The sequence below is a fragment of the Amblyomma maculatum genome, chromosome 2, assembly GCF_055883805.1.
Source record: "Amblyomma maculatum isolate TAMU_Amacu chromosome 2, ASM5588380v1, whole genome shotgun sequence".
Classification (NCBI taxonomy): domain Eukaryota; kingdom Metazoa; phylum Arthropoda; class Arachnida; order Ixodida; family Ixodidae; genus Amblyomma; species Amblyomma maculatum.
In genome coordinates, this window is record NC_139345.1 from 184,720,114 (window position 1) to 184,726,923 (window position 6,810).

Below are 6,810 nucleotides of genomic sequence, written 5' to 3' on the forward strand. Positions count from 1 at the left end.
ATTTTCGCAGCTGAGTTTCTGGCCATTGAGTTGGCCTTGACTAAAACCCCTAGTAATATTTCTAAGGTTATTTTTCTTTCTGACAGCCTATCCGTGCTCTTATCGCTCGAAAATTCGAAGGACACTCTGCTTTGCCGTTCACTTTTTTTCCTTCCGCCTCACATTTCAGATTTGCGTTTTCAATGGGTCCCAGGCCACTGTGGTATTGCATATAATGAAAGGGCAGATTTTTTAGTAAACTCCGCTCTTAGTGGACCTCTTGTTCCACTCATACCTAATACCATTTACTCAACTTTATCACCATTTCAAAATTTCCCAACGTCTCCATCACCTCAGTAACGAGCCTCTCCTTTCTGCACCAAACTACCTACACCTCAGATGGCCTTGGCGTGGACGCATGCGTGTTTCAAGGATATGTGAAGTGTCTATGACTCTCTTGCGCTGCATATTAAAGAAAATAAATCTATATTTATGTCGTTCGAGGCTATCCGCTACTAACCTCTGTGTGTTTTGCAAAGAAATTGAATCCATCGATCATTTTTTTTTTCTTCTGCCGGAGGTTCGCATCTCCCCGCAAAATTTACTTAGCAACTCCCCTTACGAGATTAGGCCTTCCACTAACCATTCCAGTTCTCCTCTCCTTCGGAGCAAGCATCAAAGGATATGCCTTAAAACCAGTTTGCGATTTCAATCTAGATTACATAATTTCAACAGTTAGATTCCTATGCTAAGTACGATTTCATCTTTTCATTTCCTTTTTAATTTTTCCAAATTCTAGTTAAAGATCCATGTTTATCTGAATACTCCAGTCCTTGAACATATTTATTTATAAACTAAAATGCACCTTGGCCGATCCCCCGCCGTGGGTATGTGCCATTTTGTCTCAGATCATCATCATCATTATCATCTTTACCGGCTACCAAGGAGTAAAGACCCTCAAGGAGGAGGAGACAGGACGTGTGGCCCCTGCGCACGCTGCGCAGGAGAGATGGACATCTACCATGTGCGGCCCAAATGCAAGCGCAGCTAGCCCCCGCAAGAAAAAAACACCAAGAAATCCGCTGTGTCCAACTCGTCAGGATCATCGCCAGACATCCCACTGAGGAAGCGCGCCTTTCTGAAATGCCCGCCGCCATAAAGCGACAGCAGTTAGATAGCGAGAATGAGACACCACAACACCCATGGCACCTATTAACTGTGACTGATGCTCCCTCATTTCTTCTAATTCCGCATCGGAGGCGACTGACGCCTCTCCCGATGCCTTCGACGTTGCCCCCTCCCCATGATGCGGCCGCGCCCCCCCCCCCTCCTTTCTCCCAACCTCATACTGGCATTTTCCCTGGCTACCCTGAACGTCCGAGGATTTAACAAAACTGCTAAACACGCCGAGAACATCCGCCTCGCACGAAGTAAAAACGTTGACATCCTCGCCCTACAACAGACATATTCACAAGCAAGACAGATAGCCAACTTCGACGCCCAGCTCAACATCCGATCGTATTGGAGTTTTGGAAGAAAAAGATCGGGGGGGGGGGGGGGGGGGGGGAGGGGGGCGCTAGTCTTCCTAAGGGACACCGGTCTGTCCATATTGCATCATGACCAGAACACCGCGGGTCGTTAAATTTCAGCGCGAAGTTTTCGAAGGCTTCGAGGCAAAGCTAATTGGTCCAGCCCGTGCAATCCTCATGGGAGACTTCAACTGCGCCCTTTACATGGAAGACCGCGGCTCACTGCGCGGCACGCCCAAACACCTTTGCCGTGACCAAGGAAGCGCCCAGGCTCTCCGAAATTTAGTGGACGAACTTGATTTAAGAGAGAGCTGGCGCGCACTACAACCAGACCGCGCCGGTATGACCTGTACGGGACGCGGCTTGGAGAGCCGCATAGATCATGCGTACGTGTCTGCCAGCATGCCCTCCACATTGCGATTAATTTGGGTTTTCCCAACTGCCCTCAGCGATCACAAGCTCCTCGTGGTGCGCATCTGCGCGGCAGACATCATACCGCGTGACAAGGGGTGCTGGCGCTTAAACACGCACCTTCTTGACAGTGAAGATGTGCAGATAGAGGTCATTACGACAGCGAAAAAGCACCTATCCCCCTACATGAGTGCCGCTACGTGGGACCAAATGAAGACTGCGGTGCGGGAATGCTTACAGGTGTGGGGAAAAAGAAAAGCTCGCGAGGAACGTGAAGAGATCCGCGTCGTCTCTGACGCTATTCTCGTTCTTTCTGCCCCACTGTCGCGAGGCCCCAGCAGTGCTGCGGCACCTACCGCACTCCGCAGTGAGCTATACCAGGTGTTGAACCAACAGTGGGCTAGACTTCGCGCAACGTCACGCGCTGAACAATGGGAGTGCGAGGCGTGGTGCTCTCGCCACCTGCTGCACCGCCGCCTTGCAATAAAAAGCGACACCCTCACTGCAATCCAAGATTCTATCTCCAGTGTCATCACAACATCGCCGGAAAACGTGTTGCAGAAGGCTTGCCTTTTTTACAAGGAATTGTACACCGCCGAACCATGCGACGCGGGCTCTTTAACCATCCAGCGCCCGCAAGACAAACCGAATTTGGATGGAACATGGCTTATAAAAGAACTGTTAACAGCTCTCAAGTCTATCAAACCGAACAGAAGTCTATGGATAGACTGCCTACCACCTGCCTTCTACAAACGTTTCTGGCCGCTTCTGAAGGTGCCATTCTCCAAACTACTTAAAACCCTGTTCGAGGAAGGAAAACTCAGCCCTAGCATGAACGAGGGCCTGCTGACACTCATCTGTAAATACCAAAACAGGGCCATGGATCTCAAGGCATGGAGACCCATATCTCTTTTAAATACTGACTACAAAATCCTGACGAAATGCCTTGTACAGCGCTTGACACCAGAGCTCTCTAAAGTCGTTGGACCACATCAGGCGTGTTGCGTGCCCGGCCGATCAGTCGAACTTCATGGCCTCGCATTAAGCAACACCATCACCTGGCTACAGTTCCGCAGATTAGGAGGCATCGTACTCTCTCTCGATCAAGAAAAAAAGTATTCGACAGGCTCAAGCATGAATACCTGTTCAGCCAATTACAGCACGCAGGAATCGATACGGGGTTTGTGCGCATGGTGCAAACATTGTATGCAGAACCGCGCTCTGCAGTGATAATCTAGGGGAGGATTTCCATTCCCTCCATGGTCACGAGGGGCGTCAGACAAGGTTGCCCGCTCTCCCTACTGCCGTACACAATAGCGATTGAGCCGTTGCAGCAGCGCTTTGCCACAGACCCCTCCATAAGAAAAATTCCTTTACCAGTTGGCTCACCGAGCACACCAATTTTTGGCTATGCCGACGACATTACCATCATAGTTCCGGATGCGCGCTCGGGCGAACGGATTCGGCAAATTACAGGCGACTACTGCAATGCAAGTGGGGCGCGCCTAAATAAACGGAAGAGCTCTGTTATGCACTTCGACAACAGCACGCCCATGGTGGAAGACATCCCAGCAGTCCATGAAACCATGATTCTGCGCTTCTACTTTGAACAGAGTGGCGCCTCCATGCGCAACTGGGAAAAAACGAAAGCGAAGGTGATCAGGAGGATACAAGATCTGAGAGTATTAAAATGGCCCCTCACCGCGCAAGCAACGATCATTTGTAGCCTCCTCATCACCTTGGCAAGCTTCACGGCAAGCATCATGGATATACCTACTGACACCAGGAATACTCTGGACAAGCACATATTCCGCTTCCTATGGCAGGGTGCTCTAGATAAAGTCCGAAGATGCGTCATAAAACATCCAAAATACACAGGGGCCTCAGCATTCCTGACCTCTATGCTCTGACTAGGGCACTGCATGTTAGGTGGACAGCGCGCGCAGTGGAATGTGATATTCCTTTGACAAGGATGCTGACCAACTTCTACGAGGCTCACTGCCTTCACACAAAGGCCTCTATCACACAGCTGCCCTCGCGCAGGGATGCCGCCAGATTTCTACCGCATGGCGGCAGAAGACCTGATGCTTCTAAGGGAAAAGTCTGCCGAAGACCCTTTAGGTATTGAACATAAAAGTGCACTTGACCTACTGGCACCGGCACTTCCGAAACACCTATCTAAAAAACTAATGCCCGCCGAGCGCCCCATGTGGCGTTTCATCACTGCTCATTTCCTCGATGCACGTCGCGCGTCGTTCATGTGGCGATTCGCGCGAGGCATACGGCCCTTCCGCCGAAGAGCATTCGTGTCAATACTATCGGTCAAAATCGACACCTGCCCATTCTGTCGAGTACGAGAGACCGCAGAGCGCATTTTTTATGATTGCATCCTGCCAGCCGCGCTCCTCGATCGACTGAAAGATTTGTTCAAGCTTCCAGGCATCCCATACTGCACGATGAGGTATCTCAATCCGCTGCCCAGTGAAGCACGCAAAACAATTCTTCTTGGCACTCGCAGAAATCAACTACCAAATATGGGTAGCGAGATCCCGCGCTGCCTTCAGCCCCAAGACGCCGTGTCTCCTCTAAGTGAAGAATAAGATCAGAAAGGAGCTTTGGTTCCACCTTCAGCGAGGAATACGGCACATTGGCTAAAAAAATGAAGAATGGGGACACCCAATAATCATATTCAAGGAAGAAAATCGAAGAATAGAAGTCTGCTATTAGGAGTCTTGCTCGCGTCAGGCTTCGATCCGCCGGGGCGTTGCGTGGGCGGTGCACTGGCACTGCGAACCCGCCCCGGCGGACCGAATCCAGATTGCATGAGCCCCTTGACTGGGATAACGCCTGCTCCCCGAAATAAAAACTTCCCCCTTGTCCGGGGTTGCCGTAGGATGATGATGGTTGTTGGTTGAGGTCTGTACCCTCACAGGAGGGCTGCACCCAGTGCACCCTCCCCTCCATTTGACAAGGCAAGGTGAAGAAGGTCCGCGGCTCTCACGGTAATGCTGCCGTACGGGTGCCGCTGGACCTGGCTGCCGTGTGTCTGCTCGTCAATGCAAAGCCGCTCCTCTGGAACGAGCTCATATCACTGTTTCTGAAAAGCATCCAGCAGGGGCCTCACTTTCCAAAGACGGTCTGTCTTGCTGGGAGCGTTAGCGTCAACAACATGCAGGTTGTTCCGGAGTTTTTCGAAGTGCTTGCGCGGCAGGCCGACTGACGCTACAAGACCAGACTTCATGCAAGGCTTCCAGTAGAGTCTCAACCTTGGATAGCGCAAGACACCCATTGTTAGATGAAGTGCCACAACCTGCCTTATCTCTTCTTCGTCAGTTTTCACTGAGGTTCCCTCCTGAAACACCGAATATTGGTTTATTTTACCCACAAGTTCCAGAAAGACACTTTTCGAAACATATCTTCTGAAATAGTGATATGGGCGGTAGCATTTCTCCGTCCAATTCGTGCACATCATGAACTTCCCCTCGAAATGTCGCATCAGGTTTCTGAAATGGTGTCCTTTTCCATCCAGTGGACATTACGAGACCACACTGGTCATCAGAACTCTCGCTCTCATCGTCCGTTGGCGCTGGATCAGCCGCAGGAACCTCGGCAGCGTCGTCCTCGTCCTCGCATTCGCCGTCTACATCCGACAAATTTCCATTATCTAGCTGCTCAAACAGCGCATCTGTAGCGGCTTGGAGCATGATGGACTGAGTTCGATGACAGGAGTAAAACAGCGCTGCCGGGATCGAGGAATCTGCGAGAATACAGAAATAGCCAACCTGAAACGCCACGTCCGTCGTAACTCAATGGGCGCCATTTGCAACCGCTGAGCCCTCATGGAGTCAAAATCGTACATAGAGAAATAATGGCGCTACGAAAAAACAACGCACTCAGCTAATCCAGTGCAAGCACTCCTGCACTTAGCTAACAGTAAAAACTACATATAAATATCGGACGCCTGCATTTGAATAATTCATCATCATCATCATCAGCCTGATTATACCCACTGCAGGGAGAAGGCCTCTCCCATATTTCTCCACCCAACCAATTGAATAATTACCAAGTTATAATATTTGAAAGTGCGAGCTTACCTGCTTCGTCACGGGCCATGTTTTGGCCGGAGAGTCTTCTTTGTCGCCGTAAGCGAAAAACCTTGACGTGAACGCTCGTGTCGATGGCAGTAGAGATTCCTGAAGATCATCTCGGGAAAAAAATTGGCGGTTTTGGTTTCGCTTTTGAAGCGCCAAGGGGAACGTTTACTTGTGGCGTCAATTGGACGCCACCAGGGCCAAAAGGGTTAATCAAGCAAGGCATCATCAGGTTGTGTTTGCTCAATGCCGTCCAAAAAACATGCGAACATCGGCTCGATGATAGTGTTCTCAAGCAGGTCGGACGGCTCCTTTTAGTGGCCGGAAGCTTGAGCAAGAAACGTTCAGCGGCTCCAAAATATAACAACAGCAAAAAAATCGTCCGTCTTGCCTTACCTTCTTCCAATCAGCCACGTTTTAAAGAAGGTTGGTAAACGCGCAGGCGTTCACGTTGTTTTCTCCGCGCCAAAGGAGAGCCAACAATCAACCGGTTGACCGTGGCTGTGGGCAGACGCACATCAATCCCCACGTTTCCTGTGTTTCCGGTGTTATCTATTCTGTGCCCCTGACCGGCGCGAGGCAATACATCGGTCAAACTGAAAGATGCATAAATATAAGACTGCAAGAGCATAAAAACAATGTAGGAAACACTGTAATTTCTGGGAATATGGCCAATCACTGCAAAAAATGTCAAAAGAAATCTTGCGCCCCTGTATTACATGATTGTTCGATTATCGGCAAAGGACAAGATCGTACGTCTAGGGAGAATATTGAAGCTATCAACATCCGCCGTGCCAAGG

At 50.1% G+C, this 6,810-nt stretch overlaps 1 pseudogene; it reads right to left on the reverse strand.

The window, feature by feature from the left end:
* Nucleotides 1–4,845: 4,845 nt before the first annotated feature.
* LOC146200593 (uncharacterized) lies at nucleotides 4,846–6,032 on the reverse strand (annotated as a pseudogene).
* Between the last annotated feature and the right edge of the window lie 778 nt (nucleotides 6,033–6,810).